Source organism: Phalangium opilio, unplaced genomic scaffold, assembly GCF_054372755.1.
Source record: "Phalangium opilio isolate 3A_F unplaced genomic scaffold, DU_Popi_V2 ptg000105l_1, whole genome shotgun sequence".
Classification (NCBI taxonomy): domain Eukaryota; kingdom Metazoa; phylum Arthropoda; class Arachnida; order Opiliones; family Phalangiidae; genus Phalangium; species Phalangium opilio.
The window spans coordinates 3,958,481-3,969,423 of record NW_028324207.1 but is presented as its reverse complement, the minus strand read 5'-3'; the positions used below and the strand labels follow the sequence as shown (position 1 = coordinate 3,969,423).

Genomic DNA, 10,943 nt, shown 5'->3' with positions numbered 1-10,943 from the left:
GAGTGGACTCGCTTAACAGAAGCAGTCGTGGCCGAGTGGTTAAGGCGACAGACTAGAAATCTGTTGGGATATTCCCGCGCAGGTTCGAATCCTGCCGATTGCGATTGAGCAAAGATTTTTTTTTAAAATAATACCTTTGGTGGTTTCACAGATTTCTGAGTAGTCTCGGTTAATCGAAGCAGTCGTGGACGAGTGCTTAAGGCGACAGACTCGAAATCTGTTGGGATATTCCCGCGCAGGTTCGAATCCTGCCGACTGCGATTGAGCAAAGATTTTTTATTTGAATAATACCTTTGGTGGTTTCACAGATTTCTGAGTAGTCTCGGCTAATCGAAGCAGTCGTGGACGAGTGCTTAAGGCGACAGACTCGAAATCTGTTGGGATATTCCCTCGCAGGTTCGAATCCCGCCGACTGCGTTCGAACTCACATACTTATTCCAATGATAGCTTTAGTAGTTCCACAATTTTTTAGTGGTCTCGGTTAACAGAAGCAGTCGTGGCCGAGTGGTTAAGGCGACAGACTTGAAATCTGTTGGGATATTCCCGCGCAGGTTCGAATCCTGCCGATTGCGATTGAGCAAACATTTTTCATTTCAATAATACCTTTAGCAGTTTCACAGATTTTTGAGTGGTCTCAGTTAACAGCAGCAGTCGTGGCCGAGTGGTTAAGGCGACAGACTCGAAATCTGTTGGGATATTCCCGCGCAGGTTCGAATCCTGCCGATTGCGATTGAGCAAAGATTTTTTATTTCAATAATACCTTTAGCAGTTTCACAGATTTTTGAGTGGTCTCAGTTAACAGCAGCAGTCGTGGCCGAGTGGTTATGGCGACAGACTAGAAATCTGTTGGGATATTTCCGCGCAGGTTCGAATCCTGCCGATTGCGATTGAGCAAATATTTTTCATTTCAATAATACCTTTAGCAGTTTCACAGATTTTTGAGTGGTCTCTGTTAACAGCAGCAGTCGTGGCCGAGTGGTTAAGGCGACAGACTCGAAATCTGTTGGGATATTCCCGCGCAGGTTCGAATCCTGCCGATTGCGATTGAGCAAACATTTTTTATTTCAATAATACCTTTAGCAGTTTCACAGATTTTTGAGTGGTCTCAGTTAACAGCAGCAGTCGTGGCCGAGTGGTTAAGGCGACAGACTCGAAATCTGTTGGGATATTTCCGCGCAGGTTTGAATCCTGCCGACTGCGTTCGAACTCACGTACTTATTTCAATGATAGCTTTAGTAGTTCCACAATTTTTTGAGTGGACTCGCTTAACAGAAGCAGTCGTGGCCGAGTGGTTAAGGCGACAGACTAGAAATCTGTTGGGATATTCCCGCGCAGGTTCGAATCCTGCCGATTGCGATTGAGCAAAGATTTTTTTTTAAAATAATACCTTTGGTGGTTTCACAGATTTCTGAGTAGTCTCGGTTAATCGAAGCAGTCGTGGACGAGTGCTTAAGGCGACAGACTCGAAATCTGTTGGGATATTCCCTCGCAGGTTCGAATCCTGCCGACTGCGTTCGAAAAAACATTCTTATTCCAATAATAGCTTTAGTAGTTCCACACTTTTTTGAGTGGTCTCGGTTAACAGAAGCAGTCGTGGCCGAGTTGTCAAGGCGACAGACTAGAAATCTGTAGGGATATTCCCGCGCAGGTTCGAATCCTGCCGACTGCGTTCGAACACACATACCTATTCCAATGATAGCTTTAGTAGTTCCACAATTTTTTGAGTGGACTCGCTTAACAGAAGCAGTCGTGGCCGAGTGGTTAAGGTGACAGACTCGAAATCTGTTGGGATATTCCCGCGCAGGTTCGAATCCTGCCGATTGCGATTGAGCAGATTTTTTATTTCAATAATACCTTTAGCAGTTTCACAAATTTTTGAGTGGTCTCAGTTAACAGCAGCAGTCGTGGCCGAGTGGTTAAGGCGACAGACTAGAAATCTGTTGGGATATTTCCGCGCAGGTTCGAATCCTGCCGATTGCGATTGAGTAAATATTTTTCATTTCAATAATACCTTTAGCAGTTTCACAGATTTTTGAGTGGTCTCAGTTAACAGCAGCAGTCGTGGCCGAGTGGTTAAGGCGACAGACTCGAAATCTGTTGGGATATTCCCGCGCAGGTTCGAATCCTGCCGGTTGCGATTGAGCAAAGATTTTTTATTTCAATAATACCTTTAGCAGTTTCACAGATTTTTGAGTGGTCTCAGTTAACAGCAGCAGTCGTGGCCGAGTGGTTAAGGCGACAGACTCGAAATCTGTTGGGATATTTCCGCGCAGGTTCGAATCCTGCCGATTGCGATTGAGCAAAGACTTTTTATTTCAATAATACCTTTAGCAGTTTCACAGATTTTTGAGTGGTCTCAGTTAACAGCAGCAGTCGTGGCCGAGTGGTTAAGGCGACAGACTCGAAATCTGTTGGGCTATTTCCGCGCAGGTTCGAATCCTGCCGACTGCGTTCGAACTCACGAACTTATTTCAATGATAGCTTTAGTAGTTCCACAATTTTTTAGTGGTCTCGGTTAACAGAAGCAGTCGTGGCCGAGTGGTTAAGGCGACAGACTTGAAATCTGTTGGGATATTTCCGCGCAGGTTCGAATCCTGCCGACGGCGTTCGAACACACATACTTATTCCAATGATAGCTTTAGTAGTTCCACAATTTTTTGAGTGGACTCGCTTAACAGAAGCAGTCGTGGCCGAGTGGTTAAGGTGACAGACTCGAAATCTGTTGGGATATTCCCGCGCAGGTTCGAATCCTGCCGATTGCGATTGAGCAAAGATTTTTTATTTCAATAATACCTTTAGCAGTTTCACAGATTTTTGAGTGGTCTCAGTTAACAGCAGCAGTCGTGGCCGAGTGGTTAAGGCGACAGACTAGAAATCTGTTGGGATATTTCCGCGCAGGTTCGAATCCTGCCGATTGCGATTGAGCAAATATTTTTCATTTCAATAATACCTTTAGCAGTTTCACAGATTTTTGAGTGGTCTCAGTTAACAGCAGCAGTCGTGGCCGAGTGGTTAAGGCGACAGACTCGAAATCTGTTGGGATATTTCCGCGCAGGTTCGAATCCTGCCGATTGCGATTGAGCAAAGACTTTTTATTTCAATAATACCTTTAGCAGTTTCACAGATTTTTGAGTGGTCTCAGTTAACAGCAGCAGTCGTGGCCGAGTGGTTAAGGCGACAGACTCGAAATCTGTTGGGCTATTTCCGCGCAGGTTCGAATCCTGCCGACTGCGTTCGAACTCACGAACTTATTTCAATGATAGCTTTAGTAGTTCCACAATTTTTTAGTGGTCTCGGTTAACAGAAGCAGTCGTGGCCGAGTGGTTAAGGCGACAGACTTGAAATCTGTTGGGATATTTCCGCGCAGGTTCGAATCCTGCCGACGGCGTTCGAACACACATACTTATTCCAATGATAGCTTTAGTAGTTCCACAATTTTTTGAGTGGACTCGCTTAACAGAAGCAGTCGTGGCCGAGTGGTTAAGGTGACAGACTCGAAATCTGTTGGGATATTCCCGCGCAGGTTCGAATCCTGCCGATTGCGATTGAGCAAAGATTTTTTATTTCAATAATACCTTTAGCAGTTTCACAGATTTTTGAGTGGTCTCAGTTAACAGCAGCAGTCGTGGCCGAGTGGTTAAGGCGACAGACTAGAAATCTGTTGGGATATTTCCGCGCAGGTTCGAATCCTGCCGATTGCGATTGAGCAAATATTTTTCATTTCAATAATACCTTTAGCAGTTTCACAGATTTTTGAGTGGTCTCAGTTAACAGCAGCAGTCGTGGCCGAGTGGTTAAGGCGACAGACTCGAAATCTGTTGGGATATTCCCGCGCAGGTTCGAATCCTGCCGATTGCGATTGAGCAAAGATTTTTTATTTCAATAATACCTTTAGCAGTTTCACAGATTTTTGAGTGGTCTCAGTTAACAGCAGCAGTCGTGGCCGTGTGGTTAAGGCGACAGACTCGAAATCTGTTGGGATATTTCCGCGCAGGTTCGAATCCTGCCGATTGCGATTGAGCAAAGACTTTTTATTTCAATAATACCTTTAGCAGTTTCACAGATTTTTGAGTGGTCTCAGTTAACAGCAGCAGTCGTGGCCGAGTGGTTAAGGCGACAGACTCGAAATCTGTTGGGATATTTCCGCGCAGGTTCGAATCCTGCCGACTGCGTTCGAACTCACGAACTTATTTCAATGATAGCTTTAGTAGTTCCACAATTTTTTAGTGGTCTCGGTTAACAGAAGCAGTCGTGGCCGAGTGGTTAAGGCGACAGACTTGAAATCTGTTGGGATACTCCCGCGCAGGTTCGAATCCTGCCGACTGCGTTCGAACACACATACTTATTCCAATAATGGCTTTAGAAGTTCCACAATTTTTTGAGTGGACTCGCTTAACAGAAGCAGTCGTGGCCGAGTGGTTAAGGCGACAGACTAGAAATCTGTTGGGATATTCCCGCGCAGGTTCGAATCCTGCCGACTGCGTTCGAACAAACATTCTTATTCCAATAATAGCTTTAGTAGTTCCACACTTTTTTGAGTGGTCTCGGTTAACAGAAGCAGTCGTGGCCGAGTTGTCAAGGCGACAGACTAGAAATCTGTAGGGATATTCCCGCGCAGGTTCGAATCCTGCCGACTGCGTTCGAACACACATACTTATTCCAATGATAGCTTTAGTAGTTCCACAATTTTTTGAGTGGACTCGCTTAACAGAAGCAGTCGTGGCCGAGTGGTTAAGGTGACAGACTCGAAATCTGTTGGGATATTCCCGCGCAGGTTCGAATCCTGCCGATTGCGATTGAGCAAATATTTTTCATTTCAATAATACCTTTAGCAGTTTCACAGATTTTTGAGTGGTCTCAGTTAACAGCAGCAGTCGTGGCCGAGTGGTTAAGGCGACAGACTAGAAATCTGTTGGGATATTTCCGCGCAGGTTCGAATCCTGCCGATTGCGATTGAGCAAATATTTTTCATTTCAATAATACCTTTAGCAGTTTCACAGATTTTTGAGTGGTCTCAGTTAACAGCAGCAGTCGTGGCCGAGTGGTTAAGGCGACAGACTCGAAATCTGTTGGGATATTCCCGCGCAGGTTCGAATCCTGCCGGTTGCGATTGAGCAAAGATTTTTTATTTCAATAATACCTTTAGCAGTTTCACAGATTTTTGAGTGGTCTCAGTTAACAGCAGCAGTCGTGGCCGAGTGGTTAAGGCGACAGACTCGAAATCTGTTGGGATATTTCCGCGCAGGTTCGAATCCTGCCGATTGCGATTGAGCAAAGACTTTTTATTTCAATAATACCTTTAGCAGTTTCACAGATTTTTGAGTGGTCTCAGTTAACAGCAGCAGTCGTGGCCGAGTGGTTAAGGCGACAGACTCGAAATCTGTTGGGATATTTCCGCGCAGGTTCGAATCCTGCCGACTGCGTTCGAACTCACGAACTTATTTCAATGATAGCTTTAGTAGTTCCACAATTTTTTGAGTGGACTCGCTTAACAGAAGCAGTCGTGGCCGAGTGGTTAAGGCGACAGACTAGAAATCTGTTGGGATATTCCCGCGCAGGTTCGAATCCTGCCGATTGCGATTGAGCAAAGATTTTTTTTTAAAATAATACCTTTGGTGGTTTCACAGATTTCTGAGTAGTCTCGGTTAATCGAAGCAGTCGTGGACGAGTGCTTAAGGCGACAGACTCGAAATCTGTTGGGATATTCCCTCGCAGGTTCGAATCCTGCCGACTGCGTTCGAAAAAACATTCTTATTCCAATAATAGCTTTAGTAGTTCCACACTTTTTTGAGTGGTCTCGGTTAACAGAAGCAGTCGTGGCCGAGTTGTCAAGGCGACAGACTAGAAATCTGTAGGGATATTCCCGCGCAGGTTCGAATCCTGCCGACTGCGTTCGAACACACATACTTATTCCAATGATAGCTTTAGTAGTTCCACAATTTTTTGAGTGGACTCGCTTAACAGAAGCAGTCGTGGCCGAGTGGTTAAGGTGACAGACTCGAAATCTGTTGGGATATTCCCGCGCAGGTTCGAATCCTGCCGATTGCGATTGAGCAAAGATTTTTTATTTCAATAATACCTTTAGCAGTTTCACAAATTTTTGAGTGGTCTCAGTTAACAGCAGCAGTCGTGGCCGAGTGGTTAAGGCGACAGACTAGAAATCTGTTGGGATATTTCCGCGCAGGTTCGAATCCTGCCGATTGCGATTGAGTAAATATTTTTCATTTCAATAATACCTTTAGCAGTTTCACAGATTTTTGAGTGGTCTCAGTTAACAGCAGCAGTCGTGGCCGAGTGGTTAAGGCGACAGACTCGAAATCTGTTGGGATATTCCCGCGCAGGTTCGAATCCTGCCGGTTGCGATTGAGCAAAGATTTTTTATTTCAATAATACCTTTAGCAGTTTCACAGATTTTTGAGTGGTCTCAGTTAACAGCAGCAGTCGTGGCCGAGTGGTTAAGGCGACAGACTCGAAATCTGTTGGGATATTTCCGCGCAGGTTCGAATCCTGCCGATTGCGATTGAGCAAAGACTTTTTATTTCAATAATACCTTTAGCAGTTTCACAGATTTTTGAGTGGTCTCAGTTAACAGCAGCAGTCGTGGCCGAGTGGTTAAGGCGACAGACTCGAAATCTGTTGGGCTATTTCCGCGCAGGTTCGAATCCTGCCGACTGCGTTCGAACTCACGAACTTATTTCAATGATAGCTTTAGTAGTTCCACAATTTTTTAGTGGTCTCGGTTAACAGAAGCAGTCGTGGCCGAGTGGTTAAGGCGACAGACTTGAAATCTGTTGGGATATTTCCGCGCAGGTTCGAATCCTGCCGACGGCGTTCGAACACACATACTTATTCCAATGATAGCTTTAGTAGTTCCACAATTTTTTGAGTGGACTCGCTTAACAGAAGCAGTCGTGGCCGAGTGGTTAAGGTGACAGACTCGAAATCTGTTGGGATATTCCCGCGCAGGTTCGAATCCTGCCGATTGCGATTGAGCAAAGATTTTTTATTTCAATAATACCTTTAGCAGTTTCACAGATTTTTGAGTGGTCTCAGTTAACAGCAGCAGTCGTGGCCGAGTGGTTAAGGCGACAGACTAGAAATCTGTTGGGATATTTCCGCGCAGGTTCGAATCCTGCCGATTGCGATTGAGCAAATATTTTTCATTTCAATAATACCTTTAGCAGTTTCACAGATTTTTGAGTGGTCTCAGTTAACAGCAGCAGTCGTGGCCGAGTGGTTAAGGCGACAGACTCGAAATCTGTTGGGATATTCCCGCGCAGGTTCGAATCCTGCCGGTTGCGATTGAGCAAAGATTTTTTATTTCAATAATACCTTTAGCAGTTTCACAGATTTTTGAGTGGTCTCAGTTAACAGCAGCAGTCGTGGCCGAGTGGTTAAGGCGACAGACTCGAAATCTGTTGGGATATTTCCGCGCAGGTTCGAATCCTGCCGATTGCGATTGAGCAAAGACTTTTTATTTCAATAATACCTTTAGCAGTTTCACAGATTTTTGAGTGGTCTCAGTTAACAGCAGCAGTCGTGGCCGAGTGGTTAAGGCGACAGACTCGAAATCTGTTGGGATATTTCCGCGCAGGTTCGAATCCTGCCGACTGCGTTCGAACTCACGAACTTATTTCAATGATAGCTTTAGTAGTTCCACAATTTTTTGAGTGGACTCGCTTAACAGAAGCAGTCGTGGCCGAGTGGTTAAGGCGACAGACTAGAAATCTGTTGGGATATTCCCGCGCAGGTTCGAATCCTGCCGATTGCGATTGAGCAAAGATTTTTTTTTAAAATAATACCTTTGGTGGTTTCACAGATTTCTGAGTAGTCTCGGTTAATCGAAGCAGTCGTGGACGAGTGCTTAAGGCGACAGACTCGAAATCTGTTGGGATATTCCCTCGCAGGTTCGAATCCTGCCGACTGCGTTCGAAAAAACATTCTTATTCCAATAATAGCTTTAGTAGTTCCACACTTTTTTGAGTGGTCTCGGTTAACAGAAGCAGTCGTGGCCGAGTTGTCAAGGCGACAGACTAGAAATCTGTAGGGATATTCCCGCGCAGGTTCGAATCCTGCCGACTGCGTTCGAACACACATACTTATTCCAATGATAGCTTTAGTAGTTCCACAATTTTTTGAGTGGACTCGCTTAACAGAAGCAGTCGTGGCCGAGTGGTTAAGGTGACAGACTCGAAATCTGTTGGGATATTCCCGCGCAGGTTCGAATCCTGCCGATTGCGATTGAGCAAAGATTTTTTATTTCAATAATACCTTTAGCAGTTTCACAAATTTTTGAGTGGTCTCAGTTAACAGCAGCAGTCGTGGCCGAGTGGTTAAGGCGACACACTAGAAATCTGTTGGGATATTTCCGCGCAGGTTCGAATCCTGCCGATTGCGATTGAGTAAATATTTTTCATTTCAATAATACCTTTAGCAGTTTCACAGATTTTTGAGTGGTCTCAGTTAACAGCAGCAGTCGTGGCCGAGTGGTTAAGGCGACAGACTCGAAATCTGTTGGGATATTCCCGCGCAGGTTCGAATCCTGCCGGTTGCGATTGAGCAAAGATTTTTTATTTCAATAATACCTTTAGCAGTTTCACAGATTTTTGAGTGGTCTCAGTTAACAGCAGCAGTCGTGGCCGAGTGGTTAAGGCGACAGACTCGAAATCTGTTGGGATATTTCCGCGCAGGTTCGAATCCTGCCGATTGCGATTGAGCAAAGACTTTTTATTTCAATAATACCTTTAGCAGTTTCACAGATTTTTGAGTGGTCTCAGTTAACAGCAGCAGTCGTGGCCGAGTGGTTAAGGCGACAGACTCGAAATCTGTTGGGCTATTTCCGCGCAGGTTCGAATCCTGCCGACTGCGTTCGAACTCACGAACTTATTTCAATGATAGCTTTAGTAGTTCCACAATTTTTTAGTGGTCTCGGTTAACAGAAGCAGTCGTGGCCGAGTGGTTAAGGCGACAGACTTGAAATCTGTTGGGATATTTCCGCGCAGGTTCGAATCCTGCCGACGGCGTTCGAACACACATACTTATTCCAATGATAGCTTTAGTAGTTCCACAATTTTTTGAGTGGACTCGCTTAACAGAAGCAGTCGTGGCCGAGTGGTTAAGGTGACAGACTCGAAATCTGTTGGGATATTCCCGCGCAGGTTCGAATCCTGCCGATTGCGATTGAGCAAAGATTTTTTATTTCAATAATACCTTTAGCAGTTTCACAGATTTTTGAGTGGTCTCAGTTAACAGCAGCAGTCGTGGCCGAGTGGTTAAGGCGACAGACTAGAAATCTGTTGGGATATTTCCGCGCAGGTTCGAATCCTGCCGATTGCGATTGAGCAAATATTTTTCATTTCAATAATACCTTTAGCAGTTTCACAGATTTTTGAGTGGTCTCAGTTAACAGCAGCAGTCGTGGCCGAGTGGTTAAGGCGACAGACTCGAAATCTGTTGGGCTATTTCCGCGCAGGTTCGAATCCTGCCGACTGCGTTCGAACTCACGAACTTATTTCAATGATAGCTTTAGTAGTTCCACAATTTTTTAGTGGTCTCGGTTAACAGAAGCAGTCGTGGCCGAGTGGTTAAGGCGACAGACTTGAAATCTGTTGGGATATTTCCGCGCAGGTTCGAATCCTGCCGACGGCGTTCGAACACACATACTTATTCCAATGATAGCTTTAGTAGTTCCACAATTTTTTGAGTGGACTCGCTTAACAGAAGCAGTCGTGGCCGAGTGGTTAAGGTGACAGACTCGAAATCTGTTGGGATATTCCCGCGCAGGTTCGAATCCTGCCGATTGCGATTGAGCAAAGATTTTTTATTTCAATAATACCTTTAGCAGTTTCACAGATTTTTGAGTGGTCTCAGTTAACAGCAGCAGTCGTGGCCGAGTGGTTAAGGCGACAGACTAGAAATCTGTTGGGATATTTCCGCGCAGGTTCGAATCCTGCCGATTGCGATTGAGCAAATATTTTTCATTTCAATAATACCTTTAGCAGTTTCACAGATTTTTGAGTGGTCTCAGTTAACAGCAGCAGTCGTGGCCGAGTGGTTAAGGCGACAGACTCGAAATCTGTTGGGATATTCCCGCGCAGGTTCGAATCCTGCCGATTGCGATTGAGCAAAGATTTTTTATTTCAATAATACCTTTAGCAGTTTCACAGATTTTTGAGTGGTCTCAGTTAACAGCAGCAGTCGTGGCCGAGTGGTTAAGGCGACAGACTCGAAATCTGTTGGGATATTTCCGCGCAGGTTCGAATCCTGCCGATTGCGATTGAGCAAAGACTTTTTATTTCAATAATACCTTTAGCAGTTTCACAGATTTTTGAGTGGTCTCAGTTAACAGCAGCAGTCGTGGCCGAGTGGTTAAGGCGACAGACTCGAAATCTGTTGGGATATTTCCGCGCAGGTTCGAATCCTGCCGACTGCGTTCGAACTCACGAACTTATTTCAATGATAGCTTTAGTAGTTCCACAATTTTTTAGTGGTCTCGGTTAACAGAAGCAGTCGTGGCCGAGTGGTTAAGGCGACAGACTTGAAATCTGTTGGGATACTCCCGCGCAGGTTCGAATCCTGCCGACTGCGTTCGAACACACATACTTATTCCAATAATGGCTTTAGAAGTTCCACAATTTTTTGAGTGGACTCGCTTAACAGAAGCAGTCGTGGCCGAGTGGTTAAGGCGACAGACTAGAAATCTGTTGGGATATTCCCGCGCAGGTTCGAATCCTGCCGACTGCGTTCGAAAAAACATTCTTATTCCAATAATAGCTTTAGTAGTTCCACACTTTTTTGAGTGGTCTCGGTTAACAGAAGCAGTCGTGGCCGAGTTGTCAAGGCGACAGACTAGAAATCTGTAGGGATATTCCCGCGCAGGTTCGAATCCTGCCGACTGCGTTCGAACACACATACTTATTCCAATGATAGCTTTAGTAGTTCCA

The 10,943-nt window shown here is 45.1% G+C and overlaps 69 non-coding genes across 69 annotated transcripts; all 69 read left to right on the top strand.

The window, feature by feature from the left end:
- Positions 1-21: 21 nt before the first annotated feature.
- On the top strand, positions 22-103 carry TRNAS-AGA (transfer RNA serine (anticodon AGA)). Its single transcript has one exon. It is a non-coding gene; the product is annotated as a tRNA-Ser (tRNA).
- Positions 104-178: 75 nt separating this feature from the next.
- Positions 179-260, top strand: TRNAS-CGA (transfer RNA serine (anticodon CGA)). Its single transcript has one exon. It is a non-coding gene; the product is annotated as a tRNA-Ser (tRNA).
- Positions 261-490: 230 nt separating this feature from the next.
- On the top strand, positions 491-572 carry TRNAS-UGA (transfer RNA serine (anticodon UGA)). The gene has a single exon. It is a non-coding gene; the product is annotated as a tRNA-Ser (tRNA).
- A 75-nt stretch (positions 573-647) lies between these two features.
- On the top strand, positions 648-729 carry TRNAS-CGA (transfer RNA serine (anticodon CGA)). The gene has a single exon. It is a non-coding gene; the product is annotated as a tRNA-Ser (tRNA).
- A 75-nt stretch (positions 730-804) lies between these two features.
- On the top strand, positions 805-886 carry TRNAS-AGA (transfer RNA serine (anticodon AGA)). Its single transcript has one exon. It is a non-coding gene; the product is annotated as a tRNA-Ser (tRNA).
- A 75-nt stretch (positions 887-961) lies between these two features.
- Positions 962-1,043, top strand: TRNAS-CGA (transfer RNA serine (anticodon CGA)). The gene has a single exon. It is a non-coding gene; the product is annotated as a tRNA-Ser (tRNA).
- A 75-nt stretch (positions 1,044-1,118) lies between these two features.
- TRNAS-CGA (transfer RNA serine (anticodon CGA)) lies at positions 1,119-1,200 on the top strand. Its single transcript has one exon. It is a non-coding gene; the product is annotated as a tRNA-Ser (tRNA).
- Positions 1,201-1,274: 74 nt separating this feature from the next.
- On the top strand, positions 1,275-1,356 carry TRNAS-AGA (transfer RNA serine (anticodon AGA)). The gene has a single exon. It is a non-coding gene; the product is annotated as a tRNA-Ser (tRNA).
- A 75-nt stretch (positions 1,357-1,431) lies between these two features.
- TRNAS-CGA (transfer RNA serine (anticodon CGA)) lies at positions 1,432-1,513 on the top strand. The gene has a single exon. It is a non-coding gene; the product is annotated as a tRNA-Ser (tRNA).
- A 74-nt stretch (positions 1,514-1,587) lies between these two features.
- Positions 1,588-1,669, top strand: TRNAS-AGA (transfer RNA serine (anticodon AGA)). The gene has a single exon. It is a non-coding gene; the product is annotated as a tRNA-Ser (tRNA).
- Positions 1,670-1,743: 74 nt separating this feature from the next.
- On the top strand, positions 1,744-1,825 carry TRNAS-CGA (transfer RNA serine (anticodon CGA)). Its single transcript has one exon. It is a non-coding gene; the product is annotated as a tRNA-Ser (tRNA).
- A 73-nt stretch (positions 1,826-1,898) lies between these two features.
- On the top strand, positions 1,899-1,980 carry TRNAS-AGA (transfer RNA serine (anticodon AGA)). The gene has a single exon. It is a non-coding gene; the product is annotated as a tRNA-Ser (tRNA).
- Positions 1,981-2,055: 75 nt separating this feature from the next.
- TRNAS-CGA (transfer RNA serine (anticodon CGA)) lies at positions 2,056-2,137 on the top strand. The gene has a single exon. It is a non-coding gene; the product is annotated as a tRNA-Ser (tRNA).
- A 75-nt stretch (positions 2,138-2,212) lies between these two features.
- On the top strand, positions 2,213-2,294 carry TRNAS-CGA (transfer RNA serine (anticodon CGA)). The gene has a single exon. It is a non-coding gene; the product is annotated as a tRNA-Ser (tRNA).
- A 75-nt stretch (positions 2,295-2,369) lies between these two features.
- Positions 2,370-2,451, top strand: TRNAS-CGA (transfer RNA serine (anticodon CGA)). Its single transcript has one exon. It is a non-coding gene; the product is annotated as a tRNA-Ser (tRNA).
- Positions 2,452-2,524: 73 nt separating this feature from the next.
- On the top strand, positions 2,525-2,606 carry TRNAS-UGA (transfer RNA serine (anticodon UGA)). Its single transcript has one exon. It is a non-coding gene; the product is annotated as a tRNA-Ser (tRNA).
- A 74-nt stretch (positions 2,607-2,680) lies between these two features.
- TRNAS-CGA (transfer RNA serine (anticodon CGA)) lies at positions 2,681-2,762 on the top strand. Its single transcript has one exon. It is a non-coding gene; the product is annotated as a tRNA-Ser (tRNA).
- Positions 2,763-2,837: 75 nt separating this feature from the next.
- Positions 2,838-2,919, top strand: TRNAS-AGA (transfer RNA serine (anticodon AGA)). The gene has a single exon. It is a non-coding gene; the product is annotated as a tRNA-Ser (tRNA).
- A 75-nt stretch (positions 2,920-2,994) lies between these two features.
- TRNAS-CGA (transfer RNA serine (anticodon CGA)) lies at positions 2,995-3,076 on the top strand. The gene has a single exon. It is a non-coding gene; the product is annotated as a tRNA-Ser (tRNA).
- A 75-nt stretch (positions 3,077-3,151) lies between these two features.
- Positions 3,152-3,233, top strand: TRNAS-CGA (transfer RNA serine (anticodon CGA)). Its single transcript has one exon. It is a non-coding gene; the product is annotated as a tRNA-Ser (tRNA).
- Positions 3,234-3,306: 73 nt separating this feature from the next.
- On the top strand, positions 3,307-3,388 carry TRNAS-UGA (transfer RNA serine (anticodon UGA)). Its single transcript has one exon. It is a non-coding gene; the product is annotated as a tRNA-Ser (tRNA).
- A 74-nt stretch (positions 3,389-3,462) lies between these two features.
- On the top strand, positions 3,463-3,544 carry TRNAS-CGA (transfer RNA serine (anticodon CGA)). Its single transcript has one exon. It is a non-coding gene; the product is annotated as a tRNA-Ser (tRNA).
- Positions 3,545-3,619: 75 nt separating this feature from the next.
- Positions 3,620-3,701, top strand: TRNAS-AGA (transfer RNA serine (anticodon AGA)). The gene has a single exon. It is a non-coding gene; the product is annotated as a tRNA-Ser (tRNA).
- Positions 3,702-3,776: 75 nt separating this feature from the next.
- Positions 3,777-3,858, top strand: TRNAS-CGA (transfer RNA serine (anticodon CGA)). The gene has a single exon. It is a non-coding gene; the product is annotated as a tRNA-Ser (tRNA).
- A 75-nt stretch (positions 3,859-3,933) lies between these two features.
- On the top strand, positions 3,934-4,015 carry TRNAS-CGA (transfer RNA serine (anticodon CGA)). The gene has a single exon. It is a non-coding gene; the product is annotated as a tRNA-Ser (tRNA).
- Positions 4,016-4,090: 75 nt separating this feature from the next.
- Positions 4,091-4,172, top strand: TRNAS-CGA (transfer RNA serine (anticodon CGA)). Its single transcript has one exon. It is a non-coding gene; the product is annotated as a tRNA-Ser (tRNA).
- A 73-nt stretch (positions 4,173-4,245) lies between these two features.
- Positions 4,246-4,327, top strand: TRNAS-UGA (transfer RNA serine (anticodon UGA)). Its single transcript has one exon. It is a non-coding gene; the product is annotated as a tRNA-Ser (tRNA).
- Positions 4,328-4,401: 74 nt separating this feature from the next.
- TRNAS-AGA (transfer RNA serine (anticodon AGA)) lies at positions 4,402-4,483 on the top strand. The gene has a single exon. It is a non-coding gene; the product is annotated as a tRNA-Ser (tRNA).
- A 74-nt stretch (positions 4,484-4,557) lies between these two features.
- Positions 4,558-4,639, top strand: TRNAS-AGA (transfer RNA serine (anticodon AGA)). Its single transcript has one exon. It is a non-coding gene; the product is annotated as a tRNA-Ser (tRNA).
- A 74-nt stretch (positions 4,640-4,713) lies between these two features.
- Positions 4,714-4,795, top strand: TRNAS-CGA (transfer RNA serine (anticodon CGA)). The gene has a single exon. It is a non-coding gene; the product is annotated as a tRNA-Ser (tRNA).
- Positions 4,796-4,870: 75 nt separating this feature from the next.
- Positions 4,871-4,952, top strand: TRNAS-AGA (transfer RNA serine (anticodon AGA)). Its single transcript has one exon. It is a non-coding gene; the product is annotated as a tRNA-Ser (tRNA).
- A 75-nt stretch (positions 4,953-5,027) lies between these two features.
- Positions 5,028-5,109, top strand: TRNAS-CGA (transfer RNA serine (anticodon CGA)). The gene has a single exon. It is a non-coding gene; the product is annotated as a tRNA-Ser (tRNA).
- A 75-nt stretch (positions 5,110-5,184) lies between these two features.
- Positions 5,185-5,266, top strand: TRNAS-CGA (transfer RNA serine (anticodon CGA)). Its single transcript has one exon. It is a non-coding gene; the product is annotated as a tRNA-Ser (tRNA).
- A 75-nt stretch (positions 5,267-5,341) lies between these two features.
- TRNAS-CGA (transfer RNA serine (anticodon CGA)) lies at positions 5,342-5,423 on the top strand. Its single transcript has one exon. It is a non-coding gene; the product is annotated as a tRNA-Ser (tRNA).
- Positions 5,424-5,497: 74 nt separating this feature from the next.
- TRNAS-AGA (transfer RNA serine (anticodon AGA)) lies at positions 5,498-5,579 on the top strand. Its single transcript has one exon. It is a non-coding gene; the product is annotated as a tRNA-Ser (tRNA).
- Positions 5,580-5,654: 75 nt separating this feature from the next.
- TRNAS-CGA (transfer RNA serine (anticodon CGA)) lies at positions 5,655-5,736 on the top strand. Its single transcript has one exon. It is a non-coding gene; the product is annotated as a tRNA-Ser (tRNA).
- A 74-nt stretch (positions 5,737-5,810) lies between these two features.
- Positions 5,811-5,892, top strand: TRNAS-AGA (transfer RNA serine (anticodon AGA)). Its single transcript has one exon. It is a non-coding gene; the product is annotated as a tRNA-Ser (tRNA).
- A 74-nt stretch (positions 5,893-5,966) lies between these two features.
- On the top strand, positions 5,967-6,048 carry TRNAS-CGA (transfer RNA serine (anticodon CGA)). The gene has a single exon. It is a non-coding gene; the product is annotated as a tRNA-Ser (tRNA).
- A 75-nt stretch (positions 6,049-6,123) lies between these two features.
- Positions 6,124-6,205, top strand: TRNAS-AGA (transfer RNA serine (anticodon AGA)). Its single transcript has one exon. It is a non-coding gene; the product is annotated as a tRNA-Ser (tRNA).
- A 75-nt stretch (positions 6,206-6,280) lies between these two features.
- Positions 6,281-6,362, top strand: TRNAS-CGA (transfer RNA serine (anticodon CGA)). The gene has a single exon. It is a non-coding gene; the product is annotated as a tRNA-Ser (tRNA).
- A 75-nt stretch (positions 6,363-6,437) lies between these two features.
- On the top strand, positions 6,438-6,519 carry TRNAS-CGA (transfer RNA serine (anticodon CGA)). Its single transcript has one exon. It is a non-coding gene; the product is annotated as a tRNA-Ser (tRNA).
- A 75-nt stretch (positions 6,520-6,594) lies between these two features.
- On the top strand, positions 6,595-6,676 carry TRNAS-CGA (transfer RNA serine (anticodon CGA)). Its single transcript has one exon. It is a non-coding gene; the product is annotated as a tRNA-Ser (tRNA).
- Positions 6,677-6,749: 73 nt separating this feature from the next.
- Positions 6,750-6,831, top strand: TRNAS-UGA (transfer RNA serine (anticodon UGA)). The gene has a single exon. It is a non-coding gene; the product is annotated as a tRNA-Ser (tRNA).
- A 74-nt stretch (positions 6,832-6,905) lies between these two features.
- Positions 6,906-6,987, top strand: TRNAS-CGA (transfer RNA serine (anticodon CGA)). The gene has a single exon. It is a non-coding gene; the product is annotated as a tRNA-Ser (tRNA).
- A 75-nt stretch (positions 6,988-7,062) lies between these two features.
- On the top strand, positions 7,063-7,144 carry TRNAS-AGA (transfer RNA serine (anticodon AGA)). Its single transcript has one exon. It is a non-coding gene; the product is annotated as a tRNA-Ser (tRNA).
- A 75-nt stretch (positions 7,145-7,219) lies between these two features.
- Positions 7,220-7,301, top strand: TRNAS-CGA (transfer RNA serine (anticodon CGA)). Its single transcript has one exon. It is a non-coding gene; the product is annotated as a tRNA-Ser (tRNA).
- A 75-nt stretch (positions 7,302-7,376) lies between these two features.
- TRNAS-CGA (transfer RNA serine (anticodon CGA)) lies at positions 7,377-7,458 on the top strand. The gene has a single exon. It is a non-coding gene; the product is annotated as a tRNA-Ser (tRNA).
- Positions 7,459-7,533: 75 nt separating this feature from the next.
- TRNAS-CGA (transfer RNA serine (anticodon CGA)) lies at positions 7,534-7,615 on the top strand. The gene has a single exon. It is a non-coding gene; the product is annotated as a tRNA-Ser (tRNA).
- Positions 7,616-7,689: 74 nt separating this feature from the next.
- Positions 7,690-7,771, top strand: TRNAS-AGA (transfer RNA serine (anticodon AGA)). Its single transcript has one exon. It is a non-coding gene; the product is annotated as a tRNA-Ser (tRNA).
- Positions 7,772-7,846: 75 nt separating this feature from the next.
- On the top strand, positions 7,847-7,928 carry TRNAS-CGA (transfer RNA serine (anticodon CGA)). The gene has a single exon. It is a non-coding gene; the product is annotated as a tRNA-Ser (tRNA).
- A 74-nt stretch (positions 7,929-8,002) lies between these two features.
- Positions 8,003-8,084, top strand: TRNAS-AGA (transfer RNA serine (anticodon AGA)). The gene has a single exon. It is a non-coding gene; the product is annotated as a tRNA-Ser (tRNA).
- Positions 8,085-8,158: 74 nt separating this feature from the next.
- Positions 8,159-8,240, top strand: TRNAS-CGA (transfer RNA serine (anticodon CGA)). The gene has a single exon. It is a non-coding gene; the product is annotated as a tRNA-Ser (tRNA).
- Positions 8,241-8,315: 75 nt separating this feature from the next.
- TRNAS-AGA (transfer RNA serine (anticodon AGA)) lies at positions 8,316-8,397 on the top strand. Its single transcript has one exon. It is a non-coding gene; the product is annotated as a tRNA-Ser (tRNA).
- A 75-nt stretch (positions 8,398-8,472) lies between these two features.
- Positions 8,473-8,554, top strand: TRNAS-CGA (transfer RNA serine (anticodon CGA)). The gene has a single exon. It is a non-coding gene; the product is annotated as a tRNA-Ser (tRNA).
- A 75-nt stretch (positions 8,555-8,629) lies between these two features.
- Positions 8,630-8,711, top strand: TRNAS-CGA (transfer RNA serine (anticodon CGA)). The gene has a single exon. It is a non-coding gene; the product is annotated as a tRNA-Ser (tRNA).
- Positions 8,712-8,786: 75 nt separating this feature from the next.
- On the top strand, positions 8,787-8,868 carry TRNAS-CGA (transfer RNA serine (anticodon CGA)). Its single transcript has one exon. It is a non-coding gene; the product is annotated as a tRNA-Ser (tRNA).
- A 73-nt stretch (positions 8,869-8,941) lies between these two features.
- Positions 8,942-9,023, top strand: TRNAS-UGA (transfer RNA serine (anticodon UGA)). The gene has a single exon. It is a non-coding gene; the product is annotated as a tRNA-Ser (tRNA).
- Positions 9,024-9,097: 74 nt separating this feature from the next.
- On the top strand, positions 9,098-9,179 carry TRNAS-CGA (transfer RNA serine (anticodon CGA)). The gene has a single exon. It is a non-coding gene; the product is annotated as a tRNA-Ser (tRNA).
- A 75-nt stretch (positions 9,180-9,254) lies between these two features.
- Positions 9,255-9,336, top strand: TRNAS-AGA (transfer RNA serine (anticodon AGA)). Its single transcript has one exon. It is a non-coding gene; the product is annotated as a tRNA-Ser (tRNA).
- Positions 9,337-9,411: 75 nt separating this feature from the next.
- Positions 9,412-9,493, top strand: TRNAS-CGA (transfer RNA serine (anticodon CGA)). The gene has a single exon. It is a non-coding gene; the product is annotated as a tRNA-Ser (tRNA).
- A 73-nt stretch (positions 9,494-9,566) lies between these two features.
- TRNAS-UGA (transfer RNA serine (anticodon UGA)) lies at positions 9,567-9,648 on the top strand. The gene has a single exon. It is a non-coding gene; the product is annotated as a tRNA-Ser (tRNA).
- Positions 9,649-9,722: 74 nt separating this feature from the next.
- On the top strand, positions 9,723-9,804 carry TRNAS-CGA (transfer RNA serine (anticodon CGA)). The gene has a single exon. It is a non-coding gene; the product is annotated as a tRNA-Ser (tRNA).
- Positions 9,805-9,879: 75 nt separating this feature from the next.
- On the top strand, positions 9,880-9,961 carry TRNAS-AGA (transfer RNA serine (anticodon AGA)). The gene has a single exon. It is a non-coding gene; the product is annotated as a tRNA-Ser (tRNA).
- A 75-nt stretch (positions 9,962-10,036) lies between these two features.
- On the top strand, positions 10,037-10,118 carry TRNAS-CGA (transfer RNA serine (anticodon CGA)). The gene has a single exon. It is a non-coding gene; the product is annotated as a tRNA-Ser (tRNA).
- A 75-nt stretch (positions 10,119-10,193) lies between these two features.
- Positions 10,194-10,275, top strand: TRNAS-CGA (transfer RNA serine (anticodon CGA)). The gene has a single exon. It is a non-coding gene; the product is annotated as a tRNA-Ser (tRNA).
- Positions 10,276-10,350: 75 nt separating this feature from the next.
- TRNAS-CGA (transfer RNA serine (anticodon CGA)) lies at positions 10,351-10,432 on the top strand. Its single transcript has one exon. It is a non-coding gene; the product is annotated as a tRNA-Ser (tRNA).
- Positions 10,433-10,505: 73 nt separating this feature from the next.
- TRNAS-UGA (transfer RNA serine (anticodon UGA)) lies at positions 10,506-10,587 on the top strand. Its single transcript has one exon. It is a non-coding gene; the product is annotated as a tRNA-Ser (tRNA).
- Positions 10,588-10,661: 74 nt separating this feature from the next.
- Positions 10,662-10,743, top strand: TRNAS-AGA (transfer RNA serine (anticodon AGA)). The gene has a single exon. It is a non-coding gene; the product is annotated as a tRNA-Ser (tRNA).
- A 74-nt stretch (positions 10,744-10,817) lies between these two features.
- On the top strand, positions 10,818-10,899 carry TRNAS-AGA (transfer RNA serine (anticodon AGA)). The gene has a single exon. It is a non-coding gene; the product is annotated as a tRNA-Ser (tRNA).
- The last annotated feature ends 44 nt before the right edge of the window (positions 10,900-10,943 follow it).